General features: G+C 35.4%; 1 non-coding gene across 1 annotated transcript; it reads left to right on the top strand.

Moving 5' to 3' along the window:
- Positions 1-256: 256 nt before the first annotated feature.
- On the top strand, positions 257-332 carry TRNAC-GCA (transfer RNA cysteine (anticodon GCA)). Its single transcript has one exon. It is a non-coding gene; the product is annotated as a tRNA-Cys (tRNA).
- The last annotated feature ends 14,037 nt before the right edge of the window (positions 333-14,369 follow it).

The following is a 14,369-nucleotide window of genomic DNA, read 5'->3' as shown; positions in this document are numbered from 1 at the left end:
CAGTGACAAAGCTGCCTATAGTATGGACTTAGTAAACTTGTTCTATCGGGTCCAAAATCTCGATATCTGCTTATAAGTGATGCCTTGTTAGTATCGCTTCTGAGGTTCAGACCTGTCTTCTGACACTTGCCTAAACAACAATCACATGTCGTCGGCTCGCGTATACATTATAAGTAAGTATACGTTAATACGGCGCCGGTAGTAAGGCCGTAAAATAGCATTACGAGAGGGGTTCGGCCGGCGCCGTGGATCGTGTCCCGGCATGGCTCAGTTGGTAAGAGCGCTCAGCGCGCAGAGCTGAGAGGTCCTGGGTTCGATTCCCGGTGCCGGTACCAATTTTTATCATATTTCATAGTAATAATACATGTACATATATATACAAATCGCAAAGGAGAGGGGTTTTAAGAACAAAAAGAGAAAGACAGAAAGTTACTTGTTTCTAACAAATTTCTTGTTAAAAGCTGTTAGTTATTCTGTAAATACTTCACTTCATTGATTAGGAGAAACTAATACAGTCTACCTGCTTGACGTGTGTGATCTGTAAGTACGTTTGAGCATTTATTTAAAAAATAATGACAGTATTGATGGAAATAAAGTATAATGATTGTGAAAATGTACAGTAGTCCATATTTTGCAGTCGTGATTAGGTAATGAGTTTTCTTAGAGTAATTTGTGAGATGCACATAACGCGGAAAAAGAAATCCATTAAGTTATGGTATTGAAGAGCCATCGTAATTTTTTAGGTCAATAATTTAAGGGGAAACGTATGATTTTTTAAAACTTCCACAATTTTCATACAAAATTTGTGGAATTTAAACTACATATACTAATATACAATACTATCATTTGTACAAAATTTGGTGCCATTAGGTGTAATAGTTTTGAAATTATATTTCAGCTATATTGACGTCACTAAAAAGGTTCCTTTCGTCAAAGTTTTCTAACTTTTTAGTTCATATTTGCTCAAAATCTTGAAAATAATTATGGGCATAAAAATTAATTAGCTTTTGGAGATCAGTCTAAATAGAGGGATACAATACATTTTTTTAAATTTACAGCATATTTAATCTAAATGCAATATGAATATTCCCCGAAGGAACTTAATATTAATATTTCATTTGAATGCTAATTAAATTTTATTTATCAACATTTAACTGACTTCTCTGAAAAGTTCAGACTAATATGATAACTGTTGTGCAAGGAGGTTTTTATGTGCAATAAACTGCATAAAATGTTAAAGTAAAAAAAAAAAACATTAAGAAGACAAAAAAAAAAAAAACATTTCTCTGAACTCACGCATCGTATGTTTGGCCACACTTGATTATGTGGTTAGATCGTTTAAAAGAGTCTCTAATATAATTACGATCATAAAAACAAAAACGTCGATTTTCTTAATTTTTCAACATTATTTTACCCCTTAAATGGTAGTTGCACTTGTGATGTCGTGTATATATTCAATTTCTCTCTTCTCCAGAATAATGTCTATAGTATAGGGTAGACCAGGGTAATTGTAAACAAATGTTGTGAGAAATACAAAACTGTTAATATAAAAATTTTAAATCGGGAAATATTTAAATTCGCTAATCTACAAAGCAGTTTGGTGCCAAACAGATGTAATGCTGAGTTGTGAACGAATGTTTTGTAAGAGTCTACAAAAAAGTTGAGAATGAATTTCGCTTCACCTTCATTTTTGGCATTGTAAGTAAACGTATAGTGCTATTTTTATTAGGAATATGTTGTTTTTATGAGTAATGTATAGTAGTTGACATTTATTACAATGGTCCTGAGATCTCACATAACCTCAGTTCATTAAATTATGACGTGTTTACATTTTCCCCATAGTTCTAATTGCTTTGGGGTAATTGTATACATGTTTTACTATGGTTACATTTCGTACTTTTCAGTAATCAAAGAGATCCCCACCCAACTACACCGTGGAGGATTTAGAGAGGGTTGTCACAGATGTGAAAAATAGTAACTACAGTTATCGTGAAGCTCAGGAGAGGTACTGAGTTCCTATATGGTCGTATATTATAGGTTAAAGGGACGAAATGTACCAGTGACCAAAATTGGAGTTGGAAAAAGTACAGCCCTTTCTTCTGAAACATAACAAAAAATGTTCAGTGTCTTAAAGCCAGTATGAAAATTGGTGTTTACAATTACAAATCTCTCAAAGGGTAAATGTAAACAGGTGGGGTAAATGTAAACTAGCAATTAAAAGATGAAAAAAGTCAACCGTATTATTTTAAACCCATTTTCACGGAAAAGAAAGATCTAAAAATAGCACAATGTTTCTTTGTTATGCTTACTGTTACTGGGGGTTGTGTAATGTTGGAGTATATTTGAAATCAGTGAAAAATGTTTAAATTACCCTGGTCTACTCTATCTGTGTTTGTGTTGTGTTTCGTACTGACGTTTGACATTCTTTTACAAATAGTAATAGCCTATATATTTTTTTTACTTATTAAGTACTGTATTTCACCACCATGTTCATTATATAAAAACTGAACCTTCTACTCATCATTAAAATCTCGACTGCAATCTGTTACGGTCTGCAACGTTGTACACCCTTTCTTACTGGTAGAAAAGCGCCGCGCTTTGGGTAGAAATTAGAAAAACACGCGCTCGGAATTACTAGTCAGCATCCCATCCCTGTTGTAGACCAAGAGGACACAGAGATCAAGGAAGGCCAAGATATCGATGGAACGATCAAGACTATCTTTCGGAGATTTTAGTTACAGATCACACGGTCTAAAACGAAAAATGATGGATAATAGTCATTACCATCATCAGCTTTATCAAGTCTCCTCATTGCGTTTAATAGCCAATGATGATCAAGCTTTGATTAAATAAATACAAGCCAGTATCCGTAAAACTATTACACTTATTTCTTCAAGTTTTCTTTTTGAAGCGATTGTTAAAAGTGTAATTTACACGGTGAGAGTTTTACTCGGAATATGAAATGAGAAAATAAGGAGCAGTGGAGTGTTCCTAATGGATACAGTAGTTGCAATATACATGCTGGGAACTGAAGTAGGGTGCAGAATGAAACTAGTCGTTAAGTGGGAAAGAGACTTTAAAATGAAAAGAAGTATATGGGAATTTTATGAACCTCCAGACCTCGAGGTGTTCTCAGTAGATCTAGATTTTACAGACTAATTAAGTTTCAATCTTAAACCGTGTATCTAGCCTCGACGACATAAAATGGGGCGTTAAAGTTATAGCGCCGTTGTATTAAATTTATAACTTTCATAATATTTTTATTTTTCTAAGAAATCTGATTATGGACAGAGTATTGTGATGTCTGCAAACAGTCTATTTGGAGGGTTCCACGAAAATGAACGTTTATTCTCTGATAATAAAATTGAGAGTGCTGTTTCTGCTAAACTGTTTGTAGGTTTTTTGTTCATGTTAAGTACCTGCAAGAGTACATTTATTTGGAAATTATGCACATACAATATAGTAACGCTTATTAAAATAATTTCCAAATACGCTTTAACCTACGTCTATTTGATGAAGCACTTGAGTACATTACGTTTTTAAAATGAGATATTTTAATGAAAATATATTAATGACAAATCTTTTATCTGTTGATGAATAGGCAATCTTACAAATTCAGAAATAATAATTTAAAACTTTTACGTTAACTCAATGAAACAATAGAGAGTATTTCATTTTAGATTTTCATATCCTTCTTAATTTGACATAGTAGTGACTTTTCAGTGAATGAAGCCCTACGTTGTAAAATTAGTTTGTACGGAGGGTTGTTTCCGATCTCTGGAAACGAATTTTCAATGACGTCATGTGCTTCAGGAGTCACACAACAGCTGAACTGTGGCGAGAGATGACAGACCAGTAGTGAGTGATTTCACAGTCAGAGTGAAACGCTCTCTCAGAACAGCAATATCCAAGAAAATCGAGCCTTTTTGGGAGGGGTACATTACGACTCTCTCCGATGCCAATTACAGATACGTGAAAATTGTAGAAGACTATAAAAAACGTGGTTTCGTTATTTCCAAGAAAGGCAACTTCTGTGTACTCAATAAGGTTGGTAAAGCTCGAATGGGATTAATTCCAGATAGGAAAAAGTGAACAGATCCACCCCCCCCCGCCACAAGCCGCACCTCCCCCCCCCCAGAATTGATGCAAATTAATCTGAACTTTACCAGTGTTATTAAGTACACATAAGGTACCTTTCTGGGAAATAAAGAACCCACTTTTTTACAGGCTTCTTTTCTTTTCATGTAACTGTATGTGGCATCATGAAGGATGGTTGTAATGCAACCCTCCCAAAAAGGTTCGATTTTCTTGGGCATTGCTACTGTGAGACACCGTGCACTCTGACTATGAAATCACTCACTACTGATCTGTCACCTCTTACCACAATTCAGCTGTTGTGTGACTTCTGATGCATATAAAGTCATTCAAAAGTCGTTTCCAGAGATCGAAACAGCTTTCTGTATTATTGATGTAATGGCTATCATTTTAAATATTTGGCATAAAGTATGATATCAAACAATTTAAGTGATTTTCGTATTAAACTGAGCTGCTTTCACATGATGTGTGACATTAACAAAAAGCTAATATAGGAAATCAAACATTTGTGCAATCTTGAAGTTCTATAAAGCAGTTATGTTTATTGTTTAAAGGACTGGACTGTAAAATATTACGAAGACTATATTTAAGTTAGCAGAAACGAGCATTTGCGTGGAAATTGTCTGGAGTAATCACATCTGAAGTAAAATAAGCATGTTAAGTAAAATGATTATTACCGATCTTACAACTACATAGAAATGATAGAACTAATAGCTATTCAAACTAGATTTACTAACATTGCCCCAAAGAACAGAAAAAAGAGAAATAAGAAACATGAGCTATGGAAGGAAAATAAATTAAATTCCTCGAAAGCAAAATGATCTAGTAATAACAAATCCTTCCTTGCAAATAGTGGCGTTGAAGACTAAAGTAATGGTTCTTCACTCAGAAGCATAGTACGATACTATAGCGATTTATTTATTCCTAAAACCACTAAATATTTTCCTCTCCCCGGAATAAGAATGTAACCAACAAAACTATGAATCATGTTTCAGGAGAAGGGAAAATAATTTCAGAGATATATTTCCTTAAGCCTATATTTACTAGCAAAACCATTTGACTAATCAAGGACACAAGTTTATTTTGCTATTAAATGCAATAGTTTATTTTTATAAATACGAGTATATGCTACAAAATTACTTTCTCCACCTAAGACACATACTTCAATAACACTGGACAACAACATTTAACTTTTTCTGTTACGGAAACGAAAACATTGGCGTTAAATGTATTTTGTCATGCTGAATTCGAATATGTCAATAAAATTGTCAGATGTGGTCTTGTTTTCTTGTAATTTGAGAAAGAAATCAATAGAAAAAAATTGTATTTTCCTAAACATATTCGCCTGGGCTTACTTCAATTATTATTTCAGATATTTTCTTTTAGTTTGTCAGCTATACTGGACCTCGGGAGCATCCCTCACCACCGACCAGCAATAATCAGCTAACATGGACGTACTCCATTTACCCTGGTATCTTCTTTCGAATGTTAAAATTTTTCTGGTGAAAGCGCTCTCCATGTTCGTCAGAAACTGCACCCCAATTTTCAAGGAAAAAGTCCAAATGAGAGTGGAGAAAGTGTATCTTCAATGACATATTACACCCCATTTGATTATAAGCTAGCAACATGTTATCCACTATTTCCCTACAGTTTGGTGCACAACGGTTCTCTAGGAAATTTGAGGCGACTTGTTTTAGTCGAGATGCTAGGAGCTCCGCTTTAGCCTTTGCAAGTTCCAAGTCTCGGACAAGACCATTTAACTTATTTTGTGTTATTCTGTTTAACTGGGATGAAGTCTGAATGATGAAATCAGGATCATGGAATGTAGAAACTGCAGGTTTATTTTTAGATATGCTGGATTTTGGTTCGTCCTCAAAGTTAATGATATAAGACTCAGGTGGTAGTGAAATAGGGAGTTCATTGGAATGGGGCACTGGACGAATAGCTGAAGGTATATTTGGATATTTCACAGTCGATTTTATCTTATTGGAAATGAACTTCACGGGTGGTACCGGTACCATGCAGAAATAACAATCATTTACATGGTCGGTTTGTTCCCTCCAAATCATGAGCAAAGCAAAGGGCATTGGTCTCTTTTTCCTTTCAGCGATTCATCGAGTTTCGCAGAACAGCCATTGCAACAAATATTTGGCTAAGCTTTTATCTTTGTCTCCTATTTTTCATCCAAAATACAGAAGGTATAATTTCTTTTTTGATGAAGTTATATTTCCCTTTTGCGTTGCAAAAGTGACTTCCCCACAAATATAACACAAATTATCAACACTATTTATTCACTTACGTGGCATAATAATTTCTACCATAACACAGATTTATGACTGCAGAATTAAAAATGAATCTGCTGGCAAAAGAGACGTATATATGGTTAAGCCCAACACTACAAACATTTGATGAATTTGCTTCAAAAGAAAGACGAAACACGGTCTCCACTGAGCAACGTCTGGTATCTAACTAAACCAACAATCTTTTACAAAAAAACACAACCCTTCAGGATCATAAATCTGTCTCCACATCTCCTGCGTAAGGGGTTTGCTGTAACCTTGATCGAGAAACCGCTGACGCTCTTTCTAAATGAGTAATCCCAGATATATGCTATACATTGAAATCCAGATCACTACGTCAATTTTTACTGACATATTCGTCAAGAGCGGTACAAAATTAGTCAGAAATCGCTTATTTTGTTTCCGTAACTTTTTGGCTGTTGTCCAGTGTAATTTTATGTTACATCCTCTTTCCGGGGAGGTATTCAATTTCTTGTTACATGAGAGTGTACCAAATGAAATATGGTCTTATTTATCCCAGCTTAACGTGTAGTAATTACTCATTTATTGAATACATTTGTGCCCCACAAAATTGTAATAACGTTTCAAGCACAAGGAGAATTTGTCACGTACATATTGTTGGAAATTTTAATAAGAAAGTTATCTTTTGTTCGCAATTTGTTATTAACATAGAAATGAATTGTTTAATTTCTCCCTTGAATATGAATAACAAAAATTTAAGTCCGAGATAAGGCGTCCACAATTCTGAAATAATCACCACTTTATAGAGTACCATCATAATCTGATTTATTACTAACACTAAAAGCATGTGAGATTCAATTCAATTAATTTAATTTACTGTCTGTATTATGTAAAGTCATTAGACGGAAATACATAAACTAAATTAATTGAACTGTTACATTAGACTTATGGGAAGACAACCACTACAGTGAATTATAAGGTAATTGACACTAGTCACACTAAAACCTGCAAACAATATCTGAGTTCTTAAATTAAATTATATAACGCATAGCCAATATTTGGTTTAACCGGAAAATAAAATAATCCCTAATATGTCAGAATCAAGATTGAATCCCAGTCCAAATCGCCCATTAGAACAAAATTATCTGTAGTAATGTCATGAGAGGTCTGATATTTCCCGATAAATCCACGAGCATCCTTATAGGATGCGATCCAGCAGGCAGTGACTTAACCTATTCAGACATTGTGAAGTTGACATAGATTGAATATCGATTACTGCAATAAAGAAATTGGATGTTATTCAATAATGCCAATTGCGAAAAGCGAAATACAAGTTTAACAATGTTAATTACATGTACTGCACTTTTCTCATATTATTATAACTTAACACAAATACGTTTTCATTATCTGTGAAATCATAATATTATTTAAACATTTTATAATATAATTACAAATAACCTTATTAATACATTAATTAAATGAATTGTTCAAAACGCAGTTACCAAATCTGAATGTAGGAGTGTAATTTTTTCAGATAGCCTACAATGGACATGGAATTAGAAGATGAAGATGTGCAAGTAGAATTTCACACTTTATATAGTACTTCGTCGTTACATTACACACTACACCGAGAATTAAGAACTGTGTAATTTTGTGTGGAAACAGCTATACAGCCAAGCTTATGTATTAACACTATAGTGAGACATTTGTTGCTAAACAGTGAAGCCATCTCTGTACAGATAATTAAAACACGTATTTTATACGCCATGCGGAAGGCAGTTTGATCAAAGACCTTGTATATAATATACAAGGTCTTTGGGTTTGATATGCGCTGTTGTTACATAAATTTGAACATCTGACTTTCTATTAATTGTTTAATTTCATTCACGTAGTACAGATTTTATAGGTTACAATTAGGTTAGTTACCTGTGGGCGCGGAACATGTGTCAGGTGTGTCTTATTTCGACCATTACTCTGTGCTACAGGAAAGCATTTTCCATAGATCGACAAACGCATTCTCGCTGTAGTGTGTAACGGGACTGAAGCTCCATCTACGCAGTTTAATTTTTCATGCGCGTATGCATGCAGTCTGAGAAGAATATTTAAATGATCAAGTTTAAAACTTACGTTCAATTAAGATGCTTGAAGATTTTATGTCTACATGGTGCACCGTTTTGAACATAGTCTTCACTGCGTAAATGTATTAATTAATATTAGCAATCAATCTTGTATTCATTGCTTGAATGAGTAAAGTTGAAAGAACAGTTTAACCGTGTAGATGCATCTTAATGGATTCATGCTCATCAATTTACGGGGAAGCAGTTGGCGACACCGACTAAACAAAAGAACGACCTGCGATAAATTAATAGCGATAAATCTAGGTGCAAAAATTATCGCGATGTTTGAATGTGATTGGTTGGAATTCAACATTTTATTACACTTCATTGGTCGAAAATTGAATGACGTTATATAAACGAAATAGTCAGCTAAATTAAATTGGGTCAAGAATGAAATGAAATATTTACATAAAAAGAAAAAGAAAGTCATTAGACAGAAATACATAAATTAAATCAATTGAATTGTTGCATTGGACTTACTGGAAGATAACCACTACAATGAATTATGTGAGACTCAAGCCGCCTTGGTGGTTCAGTTGACAGCGCTCACTTTCGAACACCGTGCACCCGATTTCAAACCTAAGCGATGCCGAAGTTGTAGTCTATTTGTGGTGAAGAATACTAAGATTGTGAGGATTTATTTTTGGAATTCTCCCGTCTTTCTGTTGTCATTCCACCAACATTCTTCACAATTTCCCTTAATGGCATCTTTTTCTCTAAAGATAGGGGACCACTTGTGTTTACGTGACGCCGAATCATCTTGCGCCACGGAGGGTGTTCCTCGCAGTTTATTAAGAGATTGGTAAATGACAATGGTGATGAATTCTAGAGCACTCATAAATCTGCGTAAGAGGCACCTCTGACGTCCCAGATTCTTGCTTACCTGATTGGAACATGATGATGACTCATGTACTGTAGATCTGTGAGGTACGGCAGACCACCATCAGACGTAATGGAGCGAAACGGGATCATCTCTTAAGTACGTACTGCAGCCTTTGCAAGCTTATCACACACTTATGTGGAATGAGTTGCATGTCAACAGTACGCATTGCGCCATTCTGCCTCATCATTTGTTTCTGTTCATCATATCGTTCAAGCAACACAGTTCCCTATATTATATATTATTATTTATTATTATTATTATTATTATTATTATTATTATGTACCGAAGTACATATGACATTTTCGTGCAGATGTTCTGCGTCATCATATGATGAAAGATGAGTGGAACAGAGAAAAATTCTCTCCGGCACCGGGATTTGAACCCGGGTTTCCAGCTCTACGTGTTGACGCTCTATCCACTAATCCACACCGGATTCCCAATGTCGAATCGAATCCTTCCAGTTTAAGGCGAGAGAGCACTGAAATTTGTATTTTCCATAGTTTTTAACCAAATGATTTGAAATTTTTACTTCATAATTCATTTTGTAAGTGAAACTCCTGTACCAAATTTCATTAGATTATCTCGAATAGTTTTTGAGATATTAATTATTACATTAATTTATTCATTAACGCATAAAAATTGCTATTTAAAAAAAAAGGTTTTTGGAGAAAATCAATAAAATTATTTTTGTATACTCCTAAGAGTTGCACTAACAAAGTGACATATGCTTTTTGTTTTATCATGTTTCTTTCTTCTAAAAAAAATATTATTTTTCATATTTAAGAAAAATAATGAATTTTATTATAATTATTATTTTCTTTTAATGATAGCACAGCTTCTGCATGCAGATTGGAAAAAAGCATATGTCACTATTTTTATTACACTTTCGTTTATATGTGTGGCAAATTTCAACTCTATTGAGTCACAACTTCCTTTGTAATAGGCATTTGAATTTGTCAGTATATTAAAAATTTTAAGTTCCATCTCTTCGGTTGGCGCCGTCTTAAATCACTAAGTGATTATTATTATGATGTACCGATGTATATATATTTCCGTGCAGATATTTTGCGTCATCATATGATAGAAGATGTGATTTAAGACGGCGCTTATTCCGTCGAATCCCGGCCACTTAGTCACTCATGAGTGCACCTCTGCACATGTGTGGACTCTGTGCCGCTGTCATACCTCTATGACGCAGTGCATGAGGGAGGGTAGGCCAGTAGAGGGAACCCAAGAGATGGAACTTAAAGTGAGAGGATTCGATCCGACATTAGGATGGGAATCCGGTGTGTCTTAGTGGATAGAGCGTCAGCACGTAGAGCTGAAAACCCGGTTTAAATCCCGGTGCCGAAGAGAATTTTCCTCCGTTCCACTCATCTTTCATGAACACAGTTCCCTGCTAACGAGCTTCCATGCCTCAGATCTCTGAGTTTTGAGACCCACCAGCGGACGGACTTCCGTCCTTCAGATCTTTAAGTTGTCGATGATTGCCACCAGGGGCATGTCGATTATCCTGGTATACCACGAAGACAATCGTGTCAAGGACAGTACCAAACAAAAATGTGCTGTATATTCTGCTCTGAGATGATAATGGGAGGAAAATTGTGGAGAGCGTCGGAGGAATGAAGAGAAAGAAAACGGGAGAGTCCCCAAAAAACCTCTTAGCCTTGGCTTCAGTCACACTAATGTCATATTCACCCGAGCCGGAAATTGAACCCGGATGGTAGTCTCACACGCCATCCATGACTTATTAACAGAGCTTCCTTAGATCTGTAGCCCTTAGAGTTGTAGTCCTTCCCGCTATACAACTGAATTATTAAAAATAAAAAGTAAGATAGACTCGTTTGTAATCAGAAAAGAAATGAGAATGTGTACGTAATAGATCGAAAACATAATATACAAATAATGGAACACAACAACATTTGAGATTATCCAAAGACAGTGATTGAAAGAGTAACGGTTTAAAGCTGAAAGATTTAAAGAGAAAAGGAAGATATTTCAAAAGTCTACTGAATAAGGCCTAATCATCATCATCACCATTATCACAGAAAAGCATAAAAAATTATATAGACTACCTACATTGTGTGCTTCCGAAAATTTTTGTCAGAGAAGTAGTGACAAAAGAAATGCTATAAATTGTCACAAAAAAATTCGTATTATAGTGAATAGAGATCGATTTATTTATTCTATAACCTTCGTTTATTAAAAGACTGCCAAGACTGTCGAAGTATAGTAGATATTTATGAACGTATAGAGATATAAGTAAGGAACATGTAATTCGAAAAAATAAGAGGTTTCCTTATTTCCTCTATGTCATAAAATGTAACATGACAAGAATTAGTAGAGAATGTTTTAGAAGTCTTTATGCTCGACCATGCCGGAATGTAGTAATTATACACCTGATAACAGTACTTTAATGCATGTCGTTAAAGTACACCTATTCATTAAAGTTCAGTTTTTCGATTATTCTCGGATATGCAATCGAAAGGTAACGAGGGAAACGTCACGGAGGCTGGAAATCCAATATTGTCGCAGAAGGTTATATTCTGTTACTATAATAATTAGCGTTAATTGTAAATAATATTCAAATAAATTCAATTTGTCATCTTTGTTTTTCAATTCTAAATCAATTTCCAGGTTATACCAAAATTAGTTCATGTTATTCTCTACATCAAGGTCAATTACATTATTGTTCCTCAGAAAAAATCAATACTTTCGCGTCTGCGCACATCTCACACGAGCTAAACACAAGGTCACTTCCGATCTTGAGTCAGATACAAATAAAATGATACTTCTGAATAATTTCAAGTTAGAAATATGGTCGAGCATAAAAAGTCGCATGAAACTTGCCTATAATGGTAATTAAGACGCTCGTATGAAAATTATGAAACTCGCTTGCGCTCGTTTCATAAACAGACATACTTGCTTTTAATTACTATCATTATAGGCTCATTGCATAATGTACTATTAGCATCTCAGTAAGCAGCTAAAGCGCTGGACTCATAGTCCTGTGGCCCCGGGTTCGATCCCCGTCATACTCCTGAGTTATTACTTATGGTGGGTAAACTCGTGGTCGGGGTAATACAGATGTTTTCGCTGAAAGCTTCGGTTCCCTTATGACATCCCAACAAATCTCCATAATCGCCTAGTCTCATCGCGGGTGTAGCGTAGACCAGTCTCCTGTGGCGCACCCTGGGCAACGACCCTGTTAGAGTTGGGCTACAAAACTGACTTCATATGGGTGAATGACGAACAGTCAAGTATCTGCCATTAGCAAAAAAAAGGGGGGGTATTTCTGTGAATCTAAAATTGGAAATTATTGCAAACTGTTATTTGTAGCAATACTCTTCTTTCGTTTTATTTTTTATGCGAGTATATTACACTGTATTCCTGAAATAGGTATTAGTCTAGGTCGGGAAGTTTGGCAGTGAGAATGCTGTGTCTCACAAATCGAAAGCAATTTATAATAATGCTATCATGATTAATTTGACCAAATTCTCATTCACTATAATTCATACTGTAATTGTTGCGTAGTAAGTATAACGAAACGATGTTATTTCCTGCGTGACTCCTCCTCTTTGCTTACGTCTTAGTAAGTGAAGGCTCTATAAAGTCTAGATAGGTAGTATTGTTCGCCATTTTTGTTCTTTCGTTGCCGAGCTACCAGACGAGGAATCTATTTGCCGCACCGTTAAACATTATCATGTCGTAGCTCCTATGATAATAAATTAAACGCACTGTAATTCAGCAAATAATTGAGCGGCAAATAATGTCCTCGTGTGCTTTCTGCGAACGCCAACGAAAGAGCCAAAATGGCGGGCGATTATATTAAGTATTTATAGAGCCTTAGCAAGTGCATAACGTCATCAGGAACGAATGAAAAGACGCACTCGTTTAAATGTAGCCGACCTGCAACGTGATTGGCTGCCGGAAATAAGAGCGACGGGACTAACAATTAACCGCCACGTTTTCTCAATGTAGAGTTTCGGGTTATAGGAGACACGGATTAAAATTCCGATATATATCCTGAATTTTTAACTTGTGTAGGGCAAGCCCGCGATCAAGGAAACACAGGATTTCTCCTGTCGTTCCTGTTCTCCTATGATATTCCAACAATTTCTGTATCATCATTCATTAAGAGTGTAATGTAGATCCATCAGCTATGGTGCACTCTGGAAAGTATCTGACGAACTAGCGACGTCTATAAGTCCTCGAATAACGGGAAATTGAAGGATCTGCCGTTGGGAAAAGACGATACTTTTTCTAGATCTATTACGCAAAATTAAATAGGACATACCCTCATAAAACAAGCGGCTCTACCAATTTTTGTTGTACAGTAGTGGCAAAAATAAAAACCGGATCGACCCTTGTAGCTGATTTTAGAGCCTTGTTCACTCCAGAGCACGATAGACTGGTAACTAAGACTTTCGAGGTTCGAATCCTGCCGGGGAAGGAAACTTTGCAGCGATATTTTACTATTTAATTAACTTATTATTCCCAGAACATGAATTTTACCAGCAGTCGAAAAGTATTGGGAATAAATTTGAATAAGGGACAAAAAAAGTTTTCTTTCCAAGCAGGATTCGAACCACGAAAGTCTTAGTTACTAGTCTATCGTGCTCTGGAGTGAACAAGACTCCGAAATCAGCTACAAGGGTCGGTCCGGTTTTTTTGCCACTGCTGTACAATTTGGCTCAGTTAGAAACTGGTAATTATATTTAAAAAATGGTTGCCTGCTAATACCTTCCGATAAGATCGATGAAGTGTTTATTCCATTCTGGTAATCTGATAGTGTGATGAATTTTTTTCCTAATTTGGACGAAGGACTTCATTACTCATTCTGTGTTAGTCTACAATTATTAGGCCTATAACTACGATAATGAAATAAATCAGTGAACTTGCAGGAACCATTTCTTTTCCATTCCGTTACAAGTTACAGCTACCTAGAAATAAGAAATTCTGGTGGAGACTTGATGAGCACCTTGATTGCGGTCTTGGATGACGTTATGCTTT

The sequence above is a fragment of the Periplaneta americana genome, chromosome 8, assembly GCF_040183065.1.
Source record: "Periplaneta americana isolate PAMFEO1 chromosome 8, P.americana_PAMFEO1_priV1, whole genome shotgun sequence".
In the NCBI taxonomy this organism is placed as follows: Eukaryota; Metazoa; Arthropoda; class Insecta; order Blattodea; family Blattidae; genus Periplaneta; species Periplaneta americana.
This window is presented reverse-complemented; position numbering and strand designations above follow the sequence as displayed.